Below are 25,528 nucleotides of genomic sequence, written 5' to 3'. Positions count from 1 at the left end.
AGTTGGCGGAAATGGCGGAGGATGATCCTTTGAATGCGGAGGCTGGTGGGGTGATAAGTGAGGACAAGGGGGACCCTATCATGTTTCTGGGAGGGAGGAGAAGGAGTGAGGGCGGATGCGCGGGAGATGGGCCGGACACGGTTGAGGGCCCTGTCAACGACCGTGGGTGGAAAACCTCGGTTAAGGAAGAAGGAGGACATGTCAGAGGAACTGTTTTTGAATGTAGCATCATCGGAACAGATGCGACGGAGGCGAAGGAACTGAGAGAATGGGATGGAGTCCTTACAGGAAGTGGGGTGTGAGGAGCTGTAGTCGAGATAGCTGTGGGTGTCGGTGGGTTCGCATGGGCCCCAGCTATGCCTGTCTCTTTATGGGGTATGTGGAACATTCCTTGTTGCAGTCCTACTCCGGCCCCCTTCCACAACTCTTTCTCCGGTACATCGATGATTACTTTGGTGCTGCTTCATGCTCTCGTCAGGACTTGGAAAAATTTATTAATTTTGCTTCCAATCTCCACCCTTCCATCATTTTCACGTGGTCCATCTCTGACACTTCCCTTCCCTTCCTTGACCTCTCTGTCTCAATCTCTGGTGATAGACTGTCCACCAATATCCATTACAAACCCACCGACACCCACAGCTATCTCGACTACAGCTCCTCACACCCCACTTCCTGTAAGGACTCCATCCCATTCTCTCAGTTCCTTCGCCTCCGTCGCATCTGTTCCGATGATGCTACATTCAAAAACAGTTCCTCTGACATGTCCTCCTTCTTCCTTAACCGAGGTTTTCCACCCACGGTCGTTGACAGGGCCCTCAACCGTGTCCGGCCCATCTCCCGCGCATCCGCCCTCACTCCTTCTCCTCCCTCCCAGAAACATGATAGGGTCCCCCTTGTCCTCACTTATCACCCCACCAGCCTCCGCATTCAAAGGATCATCCTCCGCCATTTCCGCCAACTCCAGCATGATGCCACTACCAAACACATCTTCCCTTCACCCCCCTTATCGGCATTCCGTAGGGATCGCTCCCTCCGGGACACCCTGGTCCACTCCTCCATCACCCCCTACTCCTCAACCCCCTCCTATGGCACAACCCCTTGCCCACGCAAAAGATGCAACACCTGCCCCTTCACTTCCTCTCTCCTCACCGTCCAAGGACCCAAACACTCCTTTCAAGTGAAGCAGCATTTCACTTGCATTTCCCCCAACTTAGTCTACTGCATTCGTTGCTCCCAACGTGGTCTCCTCTACATTGGAGAGACCAAACGTAAACTGGGCGACCGCTTTGCAGAACACCTGCGGTCTGTCCGCAAGAATGACCCAAACCTCCCTGTCGCTTGCCATTTTAACACTCCACCCTGCTCTCTTGCCCACATGTCTGTCCTTGGCTTGCTGCATTGTTCCAGTGAAGCCCAACGCAAACTGGAGGAACAACACCTCATCTTCCGACTAGGGACTTTACAGCCTTCCGGACTGAATATTGAATTCAACAACTTTAGGTCGTGAGTCCCCTCCCCCATCCCCACCCCCTTTCTGTTTCCCCCTTCTTTTTTTTCCCAATAAATTATAAAGATTTTCCTTTTCCCACCTATTTCCATTATATAAAATAAAAAAAAACCCACTAGAGCTATACCTTGAGTGCCCTACCATCCATTCTTAATTAGCACATTCGTTTAGATAATATCACCAACTTTAACTTTAACACCTATGTGTTCTATTGTACTATTGTTGTTGACATCTTTTGATGATCTGCTTCTATCACTGCTTGTTTGTCGCTACAACCACACCAACCCCCTCCACCTCTCTGTCTCTCTATCTCTCCGCCCCCCACACACACACCTTAAACCAGCTTATATTTCAGCTCTTTCCTGGACTCGAACTCAAGTTCTGTCGAAGGGTCATGAGGACTCGAAACGTCAACTCTTTTCTTCTCCGCCGATGCTGCCAGACCTGCTGAGTTTTTCCAGGTAATTCTGTTTTTGTTCTGGTGAAATGTTGCCTTTTCCTTCCATTGCTACAGCCATTTTGGAAATGGTGTTCCCAAAATGCTGTTGGGTGGAGAATTTCAGAGACTGTGAAACACTGGTGATCCAAATCCAGTTCAACTTGATGGAAAGTGTGGAGGTGATGGTGTTCCCATTGATATTACTGCAATTATTTTTGGTGGCAGATGTCGTAGTAAGCTTTAAGTCCTTTGGTGGTGCAGGCCTTATGAAAACTAAGTCCTTGGATGCTCTGTGAATGGTCAATCTTGCTGTCCATCATGACAATTGCACCCCTAGGTTGCACACAGATGCATCAAGGGAGCAGCATTCTACTCGTCTCTTGCCAATAGTAATACATCTGGGAACCAGTAGAAATCTAATGCTTGGGCTTCTCTATTTAGCACAGGGCTCCTATGGAAAACATTGCGACAAGCAGTTCAACCACAGAAAACAGAGTTAAAAATACAGCTGCCAAACTTCTTGAACACTTTGAAGTTGTTTTAATAATTTCAAACTTTATTTCCAAAGCCATTTCTCAACTTGGTGGAGAAGTATAAAGCCCGGGGAAAACAACTTGGAAAATAAATTGCTTGTCCTGTTGTTTTCTTGTATCCTTATTAGTTTCTCATATTGTTCCTGTGTCTCAGTAGGATAGTTTCGGCCAGATTAGTTGTGACTGGCTGCTATATGAAAGTGAGTTTTGATGTAATTCAGATGCAAATGTGACAATATTTGCTGATATACAGGCCAGTCAGACAAAACACACACTTGATACAACTTTTTCTGTATTATAGAATGAAACAGCACAGAAGGAGGCCATTTGACCCATTGTGCCTGGCTGGCTCTTTGATGTTTAGTTATGGATCTTCTGTTAAATTAAAGGATGATACAATTTTATGCTATATATTGGGGCCATTGGTTTATGATGATTTGAACATCTTGTATTTTTATAATTGTTTTTAAAATTTATAATAAACCTGATTCCTTGACTTTTTTTTGCTCTCTCTGCTCCCTCTATCAACCAACTTCTTGTCTGTCCTCACCAGCTCATTGTGTCTGAGATTCATTTGCAGCAGCAGTAGAATGAGATTGAGAAGCAGTAGAGATGCTGGTGGCAAGAGAGCCTCACTCACTGTAATGTCATGAGGTATTTTATGTAATCTTCCTTATTGCCACCAGAGGTTCTCAATATGCTTTGTAAATGATCATTATCAGCAGCATAAAAATAGGGCTGGTCCATTGAAGCTTAACATTCATGAACATTATCTTATTACTGTATTTTAGAAATCCCAAATGTTTTGGCTGAGAAATTATTCAAATATTTAACTGTTTTTCCTGGTTACTTTTTAAATTTACTTTTCACTCATTTTCACAAGTGCTCTAGTCCTATTTTACAGCACCTTGAAGCAATAATCTAGGTTACCTATAACATTAATGTTTTAAATAGGTAAACTTTTTTCTTTTTAAGATTTTCTAAAATCCCATTTAATTGTTCATTTTATAAAGGTGGCAGTTGCCAATTTTTGATTGCTGACATTTTGGATTTTGTGGAGTCCCACACAGAATTAGGTTAGATATGTTTTTTACTTGCATGTAACAAGATATACTCTTCTGGTCCACAAACTGTTCTTTATTATCATTGTTGTCAGACTTTATTTGCAACCTCAGCCTTCTACTTGTTCCTGAGTTAAGCTTCCAACCCCATACCCTGTCTATCACCAGGATTGCCTAGTTCCACTTCAGTACCATGCTGCAACCGCACCCTGGCTTCAGTTCAGCTTCTATTGAGACTCTCATCTTCTAAATTTGACAATTCCTTTCCTGTCCCTGCTGGCTTCCCACTTTACATCCCTACAAACTTGGGCCATCCAAAACTCAAACTAACTCTTGTTCATCCAACACTTTTTGTGCTCACTGACCTGCGTTGTTGGACTTGGAACCAATTTCCCTGTTTTAAAATTTTCATCCTTGTTTTCAAATCCCTCCATGACCTTGCCTGTCCTATTCTGTCAACGCTTCCAGCCCTCTAACTCGCTGGAGATTTCTGCACTTTGAGTGAAAGCTAACTAGTGATATAAAAACAGAGTTTCTACAAGCATTTAGATAGGAAAAGAGTAACTAAAGCTAGTGTTGGTCCTCCAAAGGCTGAGTCTGGGGAATTGATAATGGAAAACCCGGAAATGGTGGACATATCAAACAGGTATTTTGTTTCTGTTGTCACTGTAGAAGACTTAGATAACTTCCCAAGATACTTGAAAATTAAGAGTTGACAGGTGGGGAGGAACTTTATCACCATCACTAGGAAAAAGGTACTGGGAAAACTATTAGACCTAAAGGCTGACCGGTCTCAAGGAGCAGATGACTTACATCCTGGGGTCTTAAAAGATGTGGCTGCAGAGATAGCAGATGCATTGGTCATAACCTTACAAAATTCATTAGATTCTGGAAGGGTCCAGTGGATTAGAAAATAGCAAATGTAACACCTTCATTCAAGAAATGAGGGAGACAGGAAACTATAGCCTAACAACTGGGGTAGACAAATTGCTAGACTCCATTATTAAGGAGGTTTTGTGGGATACTTACAAAATCATAATGAAATCAGGCAGAGTCAACATGGTTTTGTGAAAGGGAAATCATGTTTGACTAATTTATTAGAGTTCTTTATGGAAGTAACAAGCAAGGTGGATAAAGGGGAACCTGCTGTATTTGGATTTCCAAAATGCATTTAAAAAGATGCCATATCAAAGGTTACAATGAAAAATAAGAGCACATGGTATAGGGGGTAACATATTTAGACTAGAGAAACGATTGATTTGCTAACAGGAAACAGTAGGCACAAATGCATATTATTCAGGTTGGCAAGCTTTAACAGTGGAGTACCACAGGGATCAGTGCTGTTATTTACAATCTGTATCAATGTCGTGGATGATTAGACCAAATTTATGGTAGGCAAATTTGCTGATGACACCAAGATGGGTAAGAAAGCTAGTTCTCCAGAGGAGGAGAGTCTGCAAAGGGATATAGATAGGTTAAATGAGTGGACAAAAAATTGGCAGGTGGAGCATAATGTAGGAAAATGTGAACTTGTCCACTTTGGCAGGAAGAATAGAAAAACAGTATACTATTTAAATGGGGAGAGACTGCAGAACATGGTGGCACAGGAGGATCTGGGTGACCTGGTACATTAATCTCAAAGTCAGTATACGGGTGCAGCAAGTGATTCGGAAGGCAAGTGATATGTTGGTGTTTATTACAAGAGGAATGGAATATAAAAGTAGGGAAGTTTTACTGCTGCTGTACAGGGCATCTGGAATACTGTGTACAGTGTAGTCTCCTTATTTGAAAAAAAACATAATTGTGTTAGAAGCCATACAGAAGTTTCATTCGACATTCCTGGGATGAAGGGATTATCTTATGAAGAAAGTGTTGGGCCTGTATCGATTGGAGTTTAAAAGAATGAGAGGTGATCTTATTGAAGCATAAGATCCTGAGGGGACTTGATTAGGGTGGATACCGGGAGAATGTTTCCACCTGTGGGAGAGACTAGACCTAGTGGACACAAGTTAAGGATAAGAGATCTCCCTTTTAAGACTGAGATGAGGAGAATTTTTTTCTGAGGGTTGTTAGTATGTGGATTTCTAGAAAGCAGTAAAAAGTGGGTCATTGAATTTATTCATAGCTGAGTTAGATGGATTTTTGATATACAAGGGAGTCAAGAGTTATGGGATCAGACAGGAAAGTGGAGTTGAGACATGACCAGATCAGCCATGATCTTATTGAATGGCAGAGCAAACTGAAAGGGTCAAATGGCCTACTCCTGCTCTAAGTCCTACGTTCCTATGCTTCTCCAAATCTGGCCTCTTGCACATGCCTGGTTTTCATCACTTCACCATTGGTGGTCATCCCTTCAGCTGCCTGGGCCCTGAGCTGTAGAATTCCTTCATCTCTCCACCTCTCTCTTCTCCTTTAAGATGCTCTTTAAGACCTACCTCTTTATCCAAGCTTGAGGTCACCAGTCCTCACAGATATCTATGTGGCTCAATGCCACATTTTGTTTGATAATGCTCCTAGTTTGGGACAGTTTACTGTGTTAAAGATGCAGTATTTTTAAACAAATTCCTACATGTAAAGCTTTCCACAGGATTCAAGTCAACTTTAAGGTAAGCGAAGTGATTGAAACAGTTATGCACAAAGCTAAGGAGAGGAAGGAAATCATGTGGCTCATCTCATCCTCTTTGACAGGTCTTTATCAGTCACCCATCACAGCATATAACTTTTTAATGTTTCTCGAGTTTTTGCCTCCACTATCTTGCATGGAAAATCATCCCAGAATGTAACTCATTCTGGGTGTAAAGATGTTGCAAAAATCTGGTTTTCCTTTTACTCCAGAATTTGTTCCGATGTTTAGTCGAAGTGAAATCTGCTCTCTGCACCATCTTCTTGCTGTATCTTGATATAGGCAATCTGTTTCTGCCTAATTTGCCATTTGATAATCCTGTCCATGGGTCTTGTAGCTGTTGTTGGCACCATCAAAAGAGAAGTCGTAGAAGTGATAATTCTACATTTTCAGCTTCTCCCGTCTTATTTGGTATCTCCACAGTGCTGGTTGATCACCCTTCTCCATCATCTCCTCCTCCTCCTGTCAGTCACCCACTCCTCTTCCAATCGTACTTTGTTTTGGTCTCTCACCACCGCATCCTTCCATTTGGCCTTAGGCCTTCCTGTTCTCTTTCTTGCACTCTCATCTGCATTACTCGCTTCACCACATTTCCTCTTTATGTCCACAACAGGCGACTATACCATTTCAGTCTCTTCTCTGCAACTTTTTTTGCTCCCACAATCTTCACTGACCCCTCCCGATAGGAGCATAGAAACAGGAGTAGGCCTTTTGAACCTACTCCACCATTCAGTTACATCATGGTTGATCATCTACCTCAACACCACTTTCCTCATGTCCTTTGATTTCGTTATGTCAGCACATTCCTGATGTACTGGTTCCTGATTTTGTCCTTTCTCGCCACTCCACACATCCATCTCAGCATCTCTGTCTCATTAGTATCCAGTCATTGTTCTCTCTTGATGTTACTCCTGCTGTTCTCGCAAACATTTGTAACTTCTTCCTGTCAGTTTCAGCAATACTTTTCTGTCACTTAACACTCCACTGCACTTCTTCCAATTACTCCAACCAAAGCTAATCTATTGCTTAATTTCCATTTTCCATACTTCCATTTTCTGCCACCACTGACTCCAGCTACTTGAAACTATTCACTTTCTCCAAGTCTTCACCTTCACTCTGGTCCTCTTTCCAAGGCTCAAACTGGCAGTCCATGTGTTGGGTCTTTAGTCTACAGGTTTTCATGCCCCTGTCTTCCAGTGCTTTTTTCCGGCTTCTGGAAATTGTAGTACATGATATAAATCAATAATCACTTAAACAAGTGCAGGATAGTTAAGGAAAGCCAGCATGGGTTCATCAAAGGAAAATCATGTTTAACTAACTTGCTGGAGTTTTTTTGAGGAGGTAACAGAGAAGGTTGATGGGGAAATGCTGTTGAGATGTATATGGCTTTTCAGAAGGCATTTGATACAGTACCATACAACAGACTTGTGAGCAAAATTCTAGGTCATGGAATAAAAGGGAAAGGAGGCACTTGGATGAGAAATTGGCTGAGTGACAGGAAAGGCAGAGTAGTGATAAATGGTTGTTTTTCCGATTGGAGGAAGGTTTGTAGTGGAGTTCCTCAGGGGTCTGTTGGAACCCTTGCTCTTCCTGATACATATAAATGATCTAGACTCTGGTGTGCAGGGCATGATTTCAAAATTTGCAAACAATACAAAGGTTGGAAGCATTGTCAACTGTGGGGGTGGTCTTGAACTTCAAAAGGACATAGGCATGTTGGTGGTTTGGGCAGACAAGTGGCAGATGAATTTCGATGCAGAGAAGCGTGAGGTGAGTTGTTTTGGCAGGAAAGATATGGTGAGACAGTATAAAATAAAGGGAGAGCCTCTAAAGGAGGTGCAGGAACAGAGGGACCTCAGTGTATACTTACATTGGTATTGAAGATGCTATATGCATCAAGGGAAAGTATATTAGGCTTTATTAATAGGGGCATTGAATACAAAAGTAAGGAGGGCATGTTGAACTTGCATAAGACACTAGTTAGGCCTCATCTGGAATACAGCGTCCAGTTCTGGGCACCATACTTGAGGAAGGAAGTGAAGGCACTGGAGAGAGTACAGAGGAGATTCATAAGAATGATTTCTGGGATGAAGAGCTGTAGCTATGAGGATAGATTGGAGAGGTTGGGACTGTTTTCTTTGGAGAAAAGGCTGAGAGGAGACTTGATAGAGGTATTCAAGATCCTGAGGGATATGGACAGCGTAAATAGTGATAAACTGTTCCCACTTGAGCATCAAGAACTAGAAGGCACAGATTCAAAATAATTGGCAAAAGGAGTAAATATGATGTGAGGAAAAATGTTTTCACCCAGAGGGTGGTTGGACTCTGGAACAAACTTCCTGAGAGGGTGGTGGAGGCAGATTTGATCAAGGTGTTCAAAAGGGAATTGGATTGCTACCTGAAAAGAGAGAATGTGTAAGATTACAGGGATAAGGCAAAGGAGTGAAACGATGTGGAATGCTCTATCAGAGAGCCAGTGCAGATTCGATGGGCTGAATGGCCTCATTCTGCATTGTAAAGATGTTGATAATTCTGTACTTATCTAGTTTTTATCTTTAGTGTGCAATCAATAAGATTTCTATGACACTGATTTATCCTCTGGCTTTCATTTTGATTTAGTGTTATTAATAAAAATGAAAAATGCAGGTCTATAAAACTTATTTGTCTTGTGTGTGTGTGCTTCTGCTTCAAAAGCTCGTTGCAAATTAGAGTGTCCTTATGTAAGCTCCTTATGTTTTGATATTGAAGTTTGCAAGTTAAATACCCTGTACTTACAAAGCAGCTATAACTGTAATGTAATTATTTCTATCAAATTAGTTCCATTAATCTACTTTATCTAAACCAATTTAAATCACGTCACATAATGCTGCACTCAATGTGACTTTTATTAATCTAAAATCATTATCAGCATTAATTTAAATTTGTCTAAGAGTGCAGTCTATTTTAATGCACTTTGCTGTATATTTTTAAGTGGGTTTGCAATCTGTGCTGTTGTTGCTCATAAAAATTTCCCAGCAGATATTTCTTCGATATTAGCTGTTCTCCATATTGAATGTGTCCCACAAGTTAGCTTCCTGGGTCTTCACTGAAGTCAGAGTTATTAGTTATAGAATCAGGGAAAATGAGAATAGTTTCCTGAGGGGAATATTTACCTTTAAAATGGTCTGCAAGGCTTTTAAAAAAAGGCAAAGTTGTACATGTTTATTGAGAGTTACTTTAATGTTTTCCTGGTATTCATAGATGATGCAGTTTTGTTAAGGGCTCCAAGAAGGAAGATGTTGGAAATAGGGATATTTTAAAAGCTGCCTATTTCTTAATGCTTACAAATAAATAAAGCTGTCCTTCCCTTTGGGGACATGTTCTCATTAGAGATCGTTGATAGTTGTCATCTGTGCAAACTTAACTCTCATTTGTTTGCACATAACTGAGTGAGATGGCTTACTGTAAGGCAAAGTAGGATTTGCTGACATTTATCGGAAATCAAGCTCAAGTTTTCAATACAAGTAATTCCTAATAAGCTTACCCTAGTGTTTCACCTGTTTTATTTGTAGTGTTAAGTTGATTGCTTGATCTAGTGGGCAAATGTTAGTTTTCAACTTGTTAGATAAAATGATGTTGAAGATCCTTTACACTTTATTCGTGTTTTCAAATTTGAAAAAAAGCCATTTGTCTCCATGTCAAAACAACTGTTTAAGTTGCTGAACTGATGGTATGAAGCAGTTGAATTAAAATTGCAATCAGATGACTGTTAAACATGCAATTGCAAGATTAATGGTGTTCAATTAAAAACACAGTACTGGAAGCGCTCAGCAGGTCACTCCAAACTGTTGAAATGGGCAGACGCATGGGAGGTGCAATTTTAACGCACTGCAGTGCTAAGTGATGCATTTTGGTAAGTTGGTTGAATTCCAAGGGATGCAGGAACCTTAAAACACTCCACCCATTGTGTATTTCCAAGAGGTTTTGGGTGGGCCTGTCTGTGGCAACCATTGTTTCAATATCCAGTACTTTGCATTTTTAATGTCTCTTCCTTAGACAGTTACAAGTTTCAATAGGTGTCTAGATTATAGGAAATGTCCCTCTCTTCACACTCAGCTAAGGGTGATTTGTTAGTTCCTCACCTTCAACTTGGAATGTGGCATTGCATCTTTAATCAGTTTGCTCTTTCTCGGTTCAAATTGCAAAATGGCTGGCTGGGTGGCGCGGAGGCCTGGCTGGGTGGGTGGCGCGAGAGTCTGGGTAAATGTATTTCCCTCATAAAACTTTCTTGGTGTCAATATTGCCAGTAACCTTTGGGAAAAATAAACACATTCCTGTGCCTTGTTTACCTGGCTAGTTGTAAATAGACTAAAACCCCATTGAAATCCAAATATCCCTTCATTTATCTAAAAATGCAAATCCCCTTCACATCTTACGTGCAAAGGCAGCTTCCATGTTTACTCATTAGCATGTCAAGCACCTAGCTTCTTTTGATGAGTTAAAGATTTCAGTCTACTTGACTCCATATGTAATTGAATCACATGTTGACAGACCCAACTATACTTACCCCCATAAACCTACTTCACAATAAGTCAGAAAAATATTATGATAATTATTATACTTTCATGATATGACAAAAGAACCAGGAGTGAGATGGGAAAAATGTTTTTAAATTGAGTTTTGAACTTTAATGCACTGCCTGAAATGGCAGTAGATAAAGATTTAATTGTGACTTTCAAAAGAGAATTGGATAAGTACTTGAACTGTCAAAATGTGCTAATATTTGGGGAAAGAGCAGGGATGTGGGACTAGCTGTACCAAAGAGCCTGTACAGGCACAATAGGTTTAATGGCCACCTTCTGTGCTAGAATATTCTATGACTTACTTGATGATGTACCCCTTCCATTGTGTGATGTGCAAGCAGGAGTTGTTTCTTCAAGCAGCAGAAATGGAAGGAGCAGATTTTTTTTTAAATAGTGTAAAAGGACTGAAAGATAAAATGAGAATGTGAGAGAGGAGGTGATGTACCTAAATGTTCCTTTCTCAAGTTTGTGGTGAGTTGGTTCATGTATGAATTCCAAGAAAAGATTGCATTGGCTGCTCCCCACATCCTGTATGATCACTTTTTTTTAAAAAATGGCAGCAGTGCCTTGTGGTTGGAGTTTAAATGAAGAAAGTGCAACATATTCTTGTAATCTCTCGACTTCTGCAACTTTTTAAACGGTTTCCTCACCAGCTGCTTTTGTGCTATAGCTGAATCATATTCAGGGTAATAAACGTCACAATAATTTAGTTCTGGATTAGCAATGACTAACTATAGAAGTGTACCTTAAATCTGGATTAGAGGCCATTTTGTTGTAGCTTCTCTGTTGTATGGGTTTATATTTGGTTCCTGTCCGAAGAAAGCTGAATGCAGGAGTGAAGGCTGGGCTGCACAATGTTATTTACATTTGCATCTTGCATAGATGTTGATAAATTTGAAGATCTCTAACATTTGGCCCTTGCAATTTTTCAGTGAAGGTTTTTGCTACATTGCCAGAATCAATGATAGGCACTTGGCTCCTATAATTCACCCTGCTGTGTTCCTTCAGATGCTCCCTTCAAACAAAAACAGCTACTAGCATTTATAACACATATAACACAAAGCACCCAAAGCACTTCAGAAAGATTTAATTAAAAACATGTATGCCTAATTGAAGTAGCGATTAGGAGGGGTAACCTAAAGCTTGGTCTGAGAGTTGGGTGCTAAGGAGAGCCTTAAAAAGAGAGCAGGAAATGGTGGACTGGGTGCAGGATTTCCCAAATGTGGGAGCTAGAGAGAGGCGTGAGGAACAAATAGTTTATGCAGAATATTGTTGGGGTATTGCCAGAAGGGGCGACATGTACTGGTGTATAAGGGAGGGGGTGGGAAATGCACAAAACTTGAGTCAGCAGAATGACGCATTCAAGGTGGGCTGGAGGAAGCTATGGAGAAAAGAAAGGCAATGCTATGAAGGGACTCAAACATGAGGATTAGAATTTAAAATCTGAGGCATTGGGGATAGATCCAATGAAGGACAGGAGGGATAGCAAGTCAGACTTGGTATGCCCTAGAATTTGAGCAGCAGAAATCTCGGTGAGCTGCAGTTTTTGGAGGATGGGAGACTCACCAAAAGGCGTTCGATAAGGTACTACACATAAAGCTACAAGATAAGAGCTCATGGTGTTGGGCTCCAATGAGTACAGGTCCAACCTACTCCACCTCTCATAAGAAAATGCCTCCATATTTTCTGGTCTTCATTGAATCCATTCCCAATGCCTCAAATTTTAAATTATAATCCTTATGTTTGAGTCCCTTCATAGCTTTGCCTTTTTTTCCATAGCCGCCTCCAACCCTACAATTTCTCCTCCCCACCTTGAATGTGTCATTCTGCTGACTCAGGGTGAGGATTATCAAATCAGCCATGATCTCATTGAATGGCCTATTTAAGCTCCTTTGCCTTATGACCAGGTGAGGGTTGAAATAGTTATTTCTCTGTGATAAGATGTTGGCCTATATTAGCATGGATAGAGGATTTGCTAACTAATAGAAGACAGAACATTGTCAGGATGGCAACCTGTAACTAGTGGAGTGGCACAGGGATCAGTGCTGGGGCCTCAATTAATTTATATTAATGACTTGGATGAGGGAAATGAATGCACTATTGCCAAGTTTGCGGATGACACAAAACTAAGTGGGAAGGCAAGTGGTGAGGACGACACATGCAATCTATAGAGGGATATAGACAGGTTAAGTGGGTGGGCAAAAATTTGGCAGGTGGAATATAATGTGAGGAAAATGTGAGTTTATGCACTTTGGCAGAAAGAATAGACAGGCTGAATATTTAAAGCTGCAGCACAGAGGGAGTTGGGGGTCCTCGTGCATGAATCACAAAAAGTTAGTGTACAAGTTCAGCAGGTAATAGGGAAGGTAAATGGAATGTTGGCCTTTATTTCAAAGGGAATGGAGTATAAAAATAGGGAAGTCTTGCTAAAACTACACAAGGCACCAGCTAGACCACACCTAGAATACTGTGAACAGTTTTGGTCCCCTTATCTAAGGAAAGATAGAAACATAGAAACTAGGAGCAGGAGTAGGCCATTCGGCGGCTGGTGTACAAGGATACCCAGGTCTCGTTGCACATTTCCCACTCTCAATTTATAGCCATTCAGATTATCTGCCTTCCTGTTTTTGCTACCAAAATGGATAACCTCACATTTATCCACATCTGCCATGCATTTGCCCACTCACTCAGCTTGCCCAAATCACACTGAAGCATCTCTGCATCCTCCTCACAGCTCACCCTCCAAGCCACCTTTGTGTCATCTGCAAATTTGGAGATATTACATTTAATTCCCTCATATAAATCATTAATATATGTGAATAACTGGGGTCCCAGCACCGATCCCTGCGGTACCTTACTCATCACTGCGTGCCATTCCGAAAAAGACCCTTTTATTCCTACCCTGTTTCCTGTCTGCCAACCAGTTTTCCATCCATCTCAATACATTACCCCCAATCCCAAGCGCTTTAATTTTACATGCCAACCTCTTATGTGGGACTTTGTCGAAAGCCTTCTGAAAGTCCAAATAAACCACATTCACTGGATCCCCTTCATCAACTCTACTAGCTACATCCTCGAAAAATTCCAGTAGATTTGTCAAGCATGATTTCCCTTTCGTAAATCCATGCTGACTCTGTCCGATTCTGCTACTGTTTTCCATGTGCTTTGCTATTAAATCTTTTATAATGGACTCTAAAATTTTCCCCACTACCGACATCAGGCTGACTGGTGTATAATTCCCTGTTTTCTCTCTGCCTCCCTTTTTAAATAGTGGGGTTACATTAGCTACCATCCAATCTGTAGGAACTGTTCCAGAGTCTATAGAATCTCGGAAGATGACCACCAGTGCATCCACTATTTCTAGGGCCACTTCCTTAAGTACTCTGGGATGTAGATTATCAGGCCCTGGGGATTTATCAGCCTTCAATCCCATCAATTTCCCCAACACCATTTCCCTACTAATACTGATTTCTTTCAGTTCCTCCCTCTCACTAAACCCTGTGTTCCCCAACATTTCTGGTATGTTAATAGCAACCTCCTTTGTGAAGAGAGAACCAAAGTATGTATTTAGTTGGTCAGCCATTTCTTTGTTCCCCATTATAAATTCCCCTGTTTCTGACTGTAAGGGACCTACATTTGTCTTCACCAGTCCTTATCTATTCACATACCCATAGAAACTTTTACAGTCAATTTTTATGTTCCCTGCAAGCTTACTCTCGTACTCTATTTTCCCCTTTAACCAATCCCTTGGTCCTCCTTTTGAATTCTAAACTGCTCCCAATCTTCAGGTCTGTTGTTTATTTCTGGCCAATTTGTATGCCTCTTGCATCTAATACTATCTTTAATTTCCCTTGTAAGCCATGGCTTGGTCACCTTTCCTATTTTACCTTTGCGCCAGGCAGGAATAAACAATTGTTGCAGTTCACTCATGCGCTCTTTGAATGGATGCCATTGCCTATCCACTGTCATCCCTTTAAGTAACGTTTCCCAATCTATCAGTCAATTTGCGTCTCATTTCATCATAGTTTCCTTTATTAAGATTCAGGACCCAAGTCTTAATCAACTACATCACTCTCCATCTTGATGAAGAATTCTTTCATATTATGGTCGCTCATCCCCGAGGGGCCTCGCACAACTAGATTGCCAATTATTCCTTTCTCGTTACACAATATCCAGTTTAGGATGGCCTTTTCTCTTGTTGGTTCCTCGAATTATTGGTCCAGAAAAACATCCCGTATACACTCCAGGAATTCCTCCTCTACGGTATTGTTACTAATTTGATTTGCCCGATCTATGTGCATATTAAAGTCACCCATAATTACAGATGTTCCTTTATTACATGCTTCTCTAATTTCCTGTTTAATGCCATTCCCAACATCACCAGTACAGTTTGGGGGTCTATATACAAACCCCACTTATGTTTTTTGCCCCTTAGTGTTTTTCAGCTCTACCCATACAGATTCCACATCGTCGGAGCTAATATCTTTTCTCACTATTGCGTTAATTTTCTCTTTAACCAGCACTGCAACTCCACTGCCTTTTCCTTTTTGTCTGTCCTTCCTAAATATTGAATACCCCTGGATGTTCAGTTCCCATCCCTGGTCACCCTGCAGCCATGTCTCCATAATCCCGACCATAGCATACCTGTTTACTTCTATTTGCGTGGTTAATTCATTCACTTTATTGCGAATGCTCCTCGCGTTAAGGCACAAAGCCTTAAGGCTTGTTTTTTTTATATTACTTGTCCTGTTCCCACTATTTTTCACTGAGGCCCCATTTGATTCTTGCCTTTGATTTCTCTGACTTCACTTTTCTTATTCCGTCTTCTGTCTTTTATTCTTGTCTTTGATTCCCTTTCCTGTGACTCCTTGCATAGGTTCCCACCCCCCTGCCATTTTAGTTTAAATCCTCCCCAACCACTCGCAAACGTTCCCCCAGGACATCAGTCCCGGTCCTGTCCAGTTTGTACTGGTCCCACCTCCCCCAGAACCAATCCCAACGCCCCAGGAATCTGAAACCCTCCCCTTCACACCATCTCTTCAGCCACGTATTCATCCGATATATCCTGCTATTTCTACTCCGACTGGCGCGTGGCACTGGTAGTAATCCTGAGATCACTATCTTTAAGGCCCTACTTTTCAAATTACTTCCTAACTCCCTATATTCTGCTTTTAGGACCTCATCCTTTTTTTACCTATGTCGTTTGTACCAATGTGTACCACGACCACTGGCTATTCACCCTCCCCCTTCAGAATGCCCTCTAGCTGCTCTGAGACATCCTTGACCCTAGCACCAGGAAGGCAACATACCATCCTCGAGTCTTGTTTGCGGCTGCAGAAATGCCTATATATTCCCCTTGCAATTGAATCCCCTATAACTATTGCATTCCCACACTTGTTACTCCTTCCCTGTGCAGCAGAACCAACCACGGTGCAGCGAATTTGGCTGTTGCTGCTTTCTCCTGAGGCCATTCCTCCAACAGTATCCAAAGCGATATATCTGTTTTGCAGGGGAATAGCCACAGGAGATTCCTACACTGCCTGCCTAGTCCTCTTGCTTTGCCTGGTGGTCACCCATTCCCTTCCTGCCTCTGGACTCTTAGCCTGTAGTATGACCACCTCTCTATACGTGCTATCCACGATACTCTCCCTTCATGGATGCTCCACAGTGTCCCCAGCTGCCGCTCCAGCTCCAAAACCTGGGAGCTGCAGATTGAGACACTTCCAGCAAATATGCTGGCCCTGGGCACGGGAAATGTTCGCGGCTTCCCACATAGAGCAGGAGGAGCACACCACGGCTTTGAGCTCTCCTGCCATGACTTACCCCTTTAAATTAAATTAAACCTTTTGGAAGATACTTCATATCAGTTACTCTCGGGCCATTCTTCCCAGTTCCTCATTGTTACAGAATATAACCCCTATAAACAATGCATTGGCAAAGATATATTGGCATTGGAGGCAGCCCAGAGAAGGTTCATGCAGTTGATCCCGAGTATGGAGGGAATTCTTATGAGAAGTTGAGTTGGTTGGGCCTGTACTCATTGGAGTTTAGAAGAATGAGAGGTGACTTTATTAAAACACATAAGATTCTTAGGGGGCTTGACAGGGTAGGTGCTGAGAGGTTGTTTCCCTTTGTGGGAGAGACTAGGACCAGAGGACATAATCTCAGAGTAAGCCCATTTAAGTCCAAGATGAGGAAGAATTTCTTCTCTCTGAGGGTAGTGAATCTGTGGAATTCTTCACCACAGAGGGCTGTAGAGGCTGGGTCGTTATATTCAAGGCTGAAATAGACAGATTTTTAATCAGTAAGGGAATCAAGGGTTGTAGGGACAAGGCAGGAAAGTGGAGTTGAGCATTATCAGATCAGCCATGATCTCATTAAATAGCGGAGCAGACTCGATGGGCTGAATGGCCTACTTCTCTTATGTCTTATGACCAGGAGAGGGTTGAAATAGTTGTCTTTATGATGAGATGTATGGATGAAGGTTTTAACAGTGTGGGGGCAGAGGCTGGTGATGCTTTGGCAATAATGCAACTTTAAAGGTCTAAACCGATATGCTGCTATGTGTTTAATTCAAACAGATATAGCATGCAATTTTTTTGCACCAATGTATTCACTGAAATCTTAGTGACAGATTAACTGGGCTGCTAAGAAATATGTTCCTTTGCTTGCAAAATGTAACAATTTTTGTTTTCAATGTAATTTAAATATTTTTATAAATGAGGTGACTAATTTGAGTGAAGTTGCTTGTGACTTTTAGATCAATGGTAAGTGGCTATTATACAAATATTTTTATAACTTGCTACTGAAGTATTTAGTAATTTTAATGAGCATTGTTATCGTTACAGTGGTTTTTGACTCTGCTAAGGCAGAGGCAGCATGTGGAAAAGTGTTTTCACACAATGAGTAACTAGGATCTGGAATGCACTGCCTGATGTGGTGGGAAGTGAATAAATTCTTGAAGGAGAAAAAAATTGCAGGAAAATGGGGAAAGAGATGGGGAATGGGCCTAACTGGATTATTCTTTGTATGAGTTAGCACCGACTCATGGATCATATGCCTTGTGTGCTATGCTATTGTGTGATTCCATGAGATGACAATGACTTTAGGAAATCCCCAGACTGGAAATTAACTGGTGGATTTCTGGAAGATTTCTTTGTCATGGAGCTGGCCTGACAGAAATGATGGTACAAAGGAGCCATTCAACTCTGACCCCAAACCCCGCCCCCCCAACTCTCCCCATGGGATTTCCCCCGACCTGACGTAACAAAATCCCACTCTTTCCGCCGGCCCCCAAAACCCCAGGCAGAACCCACCTACCACCCTGCCTGATCCAACTGGATAATCTCCCCCCCACATGACCTCCGACACCACCCCATCCATCCATCCGCGCGCCCCCCCCCCCCCCCAACAGTTCCAACTTTGTCTTGTCGCCCACTACCCCCCAAATCGCATCCATTTGAGTCACTTACCTTTTCCCTGGCCTGTCGATTTCAATCAGAATTTTACACTTTACCTGGTTTATGGCAGCTAGTGCTGTAAAGAAGGAGTGTGCCTTTCTTCAATCTGACTCTGCTGGACTGTGACACTGGGCTGCGGAGACAACTGCGCAACCTCGATCTTGCCCAGCCTGAGTCGGAACGTTTCACACTAAATAGAGGGGGGGAGGGTTCTGGAGGGGGGATAAGTAGGCTCACAAAGCAAAAGAATATAACAGCATTCCTGGGCAGCTACTTAGGTAATGATACCCAGAGTGTGACAGGAAGGGACAGTGTGCAAACAGTTTTTAAAATAGAGTCAAAGGGGGGAAAAAATGGTAAAAAGGCACAATTAATGGTTCTGAAATGCACATTGTATTCAGAACAAAATAAATGAATTAGCAGCACAAATATAGATGAATGGGTATGATTTTATAGCTATTACGGAGACATGGTTACAGGAGATCAAAGCTGTGAACTAAATATTCAGGGGCATGTAACTTTTCCCAAAGGACAGGCAAGAAGGAAAGGGGTGGTGGGTTAGCTTTGATAGTACGAGATGGAATAAGTATGATAGCAAGAAATTATCTTGGATCGGAAGATGTAGAAGAGGTGGAGGTAAGAAATAACACGGAGAAGAAGATTCTGGTGGGAGTAGTCTATAGGCTTCCTAACAGTAGCTATGCTGTTGGACAGAGAATAAATCAGGAAATAATGAAGGCATTTTAAAAAAAGTTAGTATATTAATCATGTGTGACTTTAATCACCAAGTAGATTGGGAAAATGAAATTGGCAGACACAAGCAAGAATTCAGTGTATTCGGGACAGTTTCCTAGAACAATATGTTGTGGATCCAACCAGGGATCAGGCTATTTTGGATTTGGTAATGTGTAATGAGGCAGGTTTAATAAATGATCTCAGTAAAAGATCCTCTAGGAAACAGTGATGTGGAATTTAGCATTCAGTTTGAGAGTGAGAAACTTAGTTAGGAAACATCTGTACTAAACTTAAATAAAAAGAATCAAGGCAGAGTTGGCTGGAGTGGACTGGGAAAGGAGTTTAGCAGAAAAGACCATTGATGAACAATGGTAGAAGTTTAGGAAAGTAGTTCATGACTCATAACAAAGATATATCCCAGTGAGGGAGAAGGATTGTCGGAAGGGGATAAACCAACCATGGTTAACCAATGAAGTTGAGGATGGTTTAAAAGTGAAAGAAAACACATACAAAGTGGCAAACATTATTGGTAAGCCAGAGGATTGGGAAAGTTTTAAAAACCAACAGAAGATGACCAGAAAAATAATAAAGATGGAGAAAATGAACTTTGAGGATAATCTAGCAAGTAATATAAAAACGGACAATAAGAGCTTCTTTAAATGTATAAAAAGGAAGAGAGAGGCCAAAGTCAATATTAGGCCCCTTAGAGAATGAGGCTGGGGAAATAATGGGGAACCAGGAAATGGCAGAGGAGTTGAATAAATATTTTGCATCAGTCTTCACGATAAAAGACACTAATAGCATACCAAAAATACGAAATAATCATGGGCAAAAGGTGGGGAGGAAATAAATACAATAACTATTACTAGGGAAACTAATGGGGCTGAAGGCCAATAAGTCACCTGGACCTTATGGGTTGCATCCTAGGATATTAAAGGAAATAGCTGCAGAGATAGTGGATGCACTGGTAGTAATCTTCCAAGAATCCTTAGATTCTGGAAAAGCCCCAGAGGATTGGAAAAATGCCAGTATGGCACCTTTATTCAAAAAGGGAGAGACAAAAAAACAGGTAACTATAGGCCAGTTAGCTTAACACCTGTCATTGAGAAAACGTTGGAGTCTATTTATAAAGAATGTGATAGCAAAGAAATACATAATCTAATCAAGCAGTCAGCATGGCTTCATGAAAGGGAAATCATGCCTGATAAATTTATTAGAATTCATTGAGGAGGTAGCCAGCAGGATAGATAAAGGGGAACCAGTAGATGTAATATATTTGGATTTCCAAAAGACGTTTGCTAATGTACCACACACAAGGCTACTTAATAAAATAAGAGCACATGGTGTTGGGGGCAACATATTAGCATGGATAGAGGACTGGCTAACTAATAGAAGACAGAGTTGGGATACAGGATGGCAACCTGTAACTAGTGGACTGCCACAGGGATCAGTGTTGGGGCCACAATTATTTATAATATATATGACTTGGATGAGGGAAATGGACAGAGCGATTTGGGGGCCCTTGTGCATGAATCCCAAAAGCTAGCATACAAGTTCAGCAGGTAATAGATTAGGCAAATGGAATGTTGGCCTTTATTTCCAAGGGAATGGAGTATGAAAATAGGGAAATCTTGCTAAAACTGTGCAAGGCACTAGTCAGACCACACCTAGAATACTGTGAACAGTTTTGGTCCCCTTATCTAAGGAAAGATATACTGGCATTGGAGGCATTCCGGAGGAGGTTCACGAGGTTGATCCCAGAGATGGAGGGATTTTCTTATGAGGGAAGGTTGAGTCGGTTAGGCCTGTCCCATTGGAGTTTAGAAGAATGAGAGGTGACCTTTTGAAACATTATTCTTAGGGGGCTTGACAGGGTAGATGCCGAGAGGTTGTTTCCCCTTGTGGGACAGTGTAGGACCTGAGGGCATAATCTCAGCATAAGGGGGTGCCCACTTAGAACAGAAATGAGGAGGAATTTCTTCACTGAGGGTAATGAATCTGTGGAATTCTTGACTGCAGAGAGCTGTAGAGGCTGGGTTGTTAAGTATATTCTAGGCTGAGATAGACAGATTTTTAATCAGTAGGGGAATCAAGGGTTATGGGGACAAGGCAGGAAAGTGGAGTTGAGGATTATCTGATCAACCATGATCTCATTGAATGGTGGAGCAGACTTGATGCGCCAAATGATCTACTTCTCTTATGTCTAATGGAGACGGGCATGGAACAAATTTAGAGGAAGAAATTCGGCACAGAGTGGCAATCGAACGCTGATTGCCACTCCAAGGAAGTTATGGCCCACTGTCTCTAACCTCTTCCCGTCCTCCAATTCTCCAAGATATCTGCACCCCCTTCAATTCCTGACCCCTTGCACTTCCAGGATTTTTAATCTAGGGTTTCCAACACCGGTGGCTTTGCCTTCAGTTGCCTGAGCCCTAAGTGCTGGAACTCCCTTCCTAAACATCTGCCTTTCTTTCCTTGTTTGACTCAATGTTAAACATTTTTTGATAATGGTCCAATGAAGTATCTTAGGAGATGTTTTGGCACATTAAAGGTGCTGTGTACATGCGCGTTGTTGTAGTGGTAAACCCCTGACTGAATTCTGTTAAAGAGCTGTTCACTTTATCATCTTGAACATGCTCCCTAAACGCAACTCGGAGTTCAGCCTGGAAGTGAAAGTTGATTTGAAAAAGTTGTATCACCTTTCCCAGTACTTGAGGCTGTGTAAAGTATGCAAATAAGTCAAGGTGGGCTGCAAATGTTGAAAAACTACAAAAGCTTTGGCGGGCCAAAGAGACTGAGGATCTAGGTACATAGTCGCTAAAATGTCATGATCGGGTTTTTAAAAAAATCAAAGGCTAATGAAATGGATGCCTTTTATATCTGGATTAGTGGAGCACAGTGGGGTAGATGTTATGCTTCAGCTATACTAAGCCCAGGTTAGACCACACTTCAGGCCACTGAGCATTTCTGGCCACCACACCTCAGTATGTATTGACCTTGGAGTCCAGGTATCATTCTGGTAAATCTATGCTTCGCTCCCTTTGAGCGTTAAATTGGGAAGAGATTATGCAAACTAGGTTTGTGTACCTTGGAATTTAGAAAGTTAAGCAGTGACTTTATTTTGGAAACATTCAGGGGAACAGATAGGGAGACAGGTTAGAGAGTCTGGGATGAGGGGGCAGAGTCTAAAAATTAGAACCAGACCCTTTATGAGTGAAATTAGGAAACATTTCTACACACAGAAGGGTAGTAGAAGTTTGGAACTCTATTCAGCAAATGGGAATTGTTAAGTTTAAAATTGTTAACCCAAAGACATTAAGGGATACGAGCCAAAGGTCAATGGAGTTAGGCCCTCTATAAATTTGGATTATAATGAGCGTAGCTTTCATTTTTGTGACTTTGGGAGTTGGCAGCACCCACCTCATGGTCCGGCAAGGAAATTTACCATGTTATTGTGGGAAGGTAATAGTTTTTAAAATACCTATTTGGGCTGAATAGCCTATTTCTGTGCTGTCGTCCAATACTACTTATCTAGTTTACCAGTAAAGATACTGAATGGTGCCGGGTATTTTCAATTCTTCCCTATAGATAGGATGTGTGTGTGAATTACAGTCAAGGTCAGGATGAAAAAGCTAGCAGGAACCTACTCCCGGGCTGTGACCTGTTGCGCTGGGCCATATCTGGAGATAGTAAAGGCCTCGAGCAGTTGAATTCATCTTCCCCTTCCCATGGAGACATGCCACAGCTTGAGGTCACAGTCAGATCCTGCAACTGCCCACACAGGGCTATCAGTCCAGTGATCTCTGATAACCAAAGACATCAAACAAAGGAAAGTTCTTTCTTTGTGAACACTGTTACTTGAATGTGGGTGAAAACTTGTGTCAACCACTGAATTTGGAAAAAATAGGAAGATCTAATTAAACAACTCTGCACGGTGGGGTAGGAAAAAATGAAACTGGTCATTTCCCCTTCCCTCCCAAAATATGTTTGGGATCACCTGATTAGGTTGAGATTGTTTGCAAGTTAGCCAAAACTGCAGCTTGCTCAATTGCTTAATGAGGGGTTTCTGGATTTCTCAAAAAGCCTGTACTGGATATGTGAGGCTGTGATCTCACTCAACGATTTTGCAAATTTTTAATAGTCATCAGAAGGTATTTATATCCGGGGCAAAGCCACTGTCCTCACTAGTGAATTCTGGTTAAAGACCTGGTAAGTTGCCATGGCTCCTTATTAAAATCTACAGCTCTCCGAAGAAGGGGACCATTAAGAATGAGTCTATTAAGTGCTAAAGTAGCTTATGTACATTTTTAAAAGGAAGCCCTTCCGGATAATGGGTTTAATGCTACTCCTAATTACATCAGCATTTTTGAAGGAAGGGTTAATTAGCTCTAATATGGTTCACAATGTGATTCCAGTGAATTCAAATTCAATTATTCCCTTATGAGCTGACATTTCCTTTTAACGATTTTAACTCTGCTGTCTTCAAACCACAGATACTTTGTGTAGAATAACTCGATGTTTTGGAGGACTCTCTGACATTTTACCTGTTTTGTTTTTAGCTACTTGAATGTTAAATATAGAATAATTTTTGATAAGTTTTGGATGAAAAGATGAAAGCATTAATTTTAACATCTTATCATCACTTGTGCTAAAACACTTTATACATTTGGGCAGAGACTCTACATTAACTATTTATATTTCTTAGTGATATTTGTAGCCTGCCTTAAAAAAAAGTGTGTAAATGGAGGAGCGTTGGCCAATTATATAGTAGATAGCATGCTTTATGATAGATGTGATCTTCAGACCAAAGCTGTTTGCTTTGTTTCTTTTTGGTAGAAAACATAATGAGCATGTGCATCGAATTTATGGGAGGTTTGACTGATCCCCTAATGATTTCCTGGAATTACGCATACTCGATATACATTCCTCTGAGCTCCAACGTTTCTCAGAATAGACAAAAGCAAAAAACTACGGGTGCTGGAAATCCAAAACAAAAATAAAAATACCTGGAAAAACTCAGCTGATCTGACAGCATCTGCGGAGAGGAGCACAGTTAACGTTTCGTGACTCAACAGATTTCTCAGAATAGGTTTGAAACATTAAATAACGATATTCTCCTGTACGATAGTGCAGAATGTCTCTTGCTGAAAATGGTCTTATGGTTCCTAGAGACCACATCTGCTGTACTGTGTGAATGATAAACAAAGATCTCCGATGAAATCCTGCTTTATAAAGAGCGATATATGCTATTTACCGCTTGGGGGGGTCTGCCTTTGGTCAGTAACCACTTTTGCCGTGTTATGGAGCAGTGGGCGTGGATTCCATTTGTCCTCACCGTTTGCTGGGATCATATTTCCAGTTTTTCTGATATGTATAGAAAACTTCCATATCAGTCAATTGAGAAAGGAAAAAGGTGCAGGATAAAGATCAGGAAACATTGGGTTTTATGTGCTTGCATTCTGAGGCTCCTTTGCGTTATATACTTCCTGTCTTTAACTGCCTGGGACAAGTGCCATGAATTGATAATATTATAATCAGAGAAGAGCTGTAGATTTCAGTGTCAGCTCTTGCAGAAGAGGAAGGGGTGTGACTTTTTTTGTTTTTTTGATTTGCGTGAGAAATTGTAAATATATGAAGCAGGTTTTTGCACAAAGCTGTTCCCTTTACAACCACAACTATTTTTACAGTTACTTGTTCTTTTAGGAAATGAGCTGTCTCTGGTGGAGTAGAGCAGATGGCCTAGATGTGACAGGAAAAACAAGTCCCTGACTTTGTGGTTTCAACGTATGATTTGGAGGTACCTAAAGCTGTGCTGCATTCGTATGTAAACCTCATTTAAATGGTATATTTAAATAAATAACGTCCCAAATGGCAGGATACAGGAACAGATGTGACCTGCTTTGGAGCGCTTGTTGCTGCTGGCTTGTTGAACGTAGCAAAATGCTCATTGAAAAAATATTTTTCACTTGATACATTGAGTGCCCTACAAATTTTTATTGATAAGCAAAAAGACAAAAAAAATGAAATTTTCAATTTGCCATGAACCATTTTCCTGGAGTCTTAGGAATTAACTAATAAAGCTGGAAGGTTCAGTATTTGCTTTCCTCTTCCTATGTTACTACGCAAATTTTATGGAAAGGACCAACAGTGCAGCACCAAAAACCAAAATACCTGGAAAAACTCAGCAGGTCTGACAGCATCTGCAGAGCAGGATGCAGTTGACGTTTCGAGTCCGTATGACCCTTTATCAGAACTAAGGCATAGAAATGAGATGAAATATAAACTGGGGGATGAGACGGGAGAGCTCAATAGGGGCCAGTGATAGGTGGAGGCCAAACAGAGACTGCCAAAGATGTCATAGACAAAAGGACAAAGGGGTGTTGACGGTGGTGATATTATCTAAAGGATGTGCTAATGGGGACATTAAGGGAAGCAAGCTAGTGGACAGTGCAGCACCTTTGGGTCCAGTTATTATTTGGGGGAGGGGTACTTCCGCTGTCAGCAACACTCGAGGAGAAAGGGCCCATGTTCCTCTTGAGATGCCGCTTCTGTCCCTCTGATTTATTATTCATGCACTGACCAAGCTATACCATTTGCTGCAGGCTAAT

The 25,528-nt window shown here is 41.5% G+C and overlaps 1 protein-coding gene across 2 annotated transcripts in view; it reads left to right on the top strand.

The window, feature by feature from the left end:
- The window catches only part of commd1 (copper metabolism (Murr1) domain containing 1), a 118,197-nt gene that overhangs the window by 6,860 nt on the left and 85,809 nt on the right, over nucleotides 1–25,528 (top strand). The window contains exon 1 of one of the 2 annotated variants that reach the window (XM_041214265.1): nucleotides 24,624–24,717. The exons of the other annotated variant lie outside the window; for it this stretch is intronic. The gene's annotated coding sequence lies outside the window, so the exon portion shown is untranslated. Of the gene's footprint in view, nucleotides 1–24,623; nucleotides 24,718–25,528 lie in introns of those variants that run through there. 2 annotated transcript variants of the gene reach the window in all.

The sequence above is a fragment of the Carcharodon carcharias genome, chromosome 2, assembly GCF_017639515.1.
Source record: "Carcharodon carcharias isolate sCarCar2 chromosome 2, sCarCar2.pri, whole genome shotgun sequence".
Taxonomy (NCBI): Eukaryota; Metazoa; Chordata; class Chondrichthyes; order Lamniformes; family Lamnidae; genus Carcharodon; species Carcharodon carcharias.
This window is presented reverse-complemented; position numbering and strand designations above follow the sequence as displayed.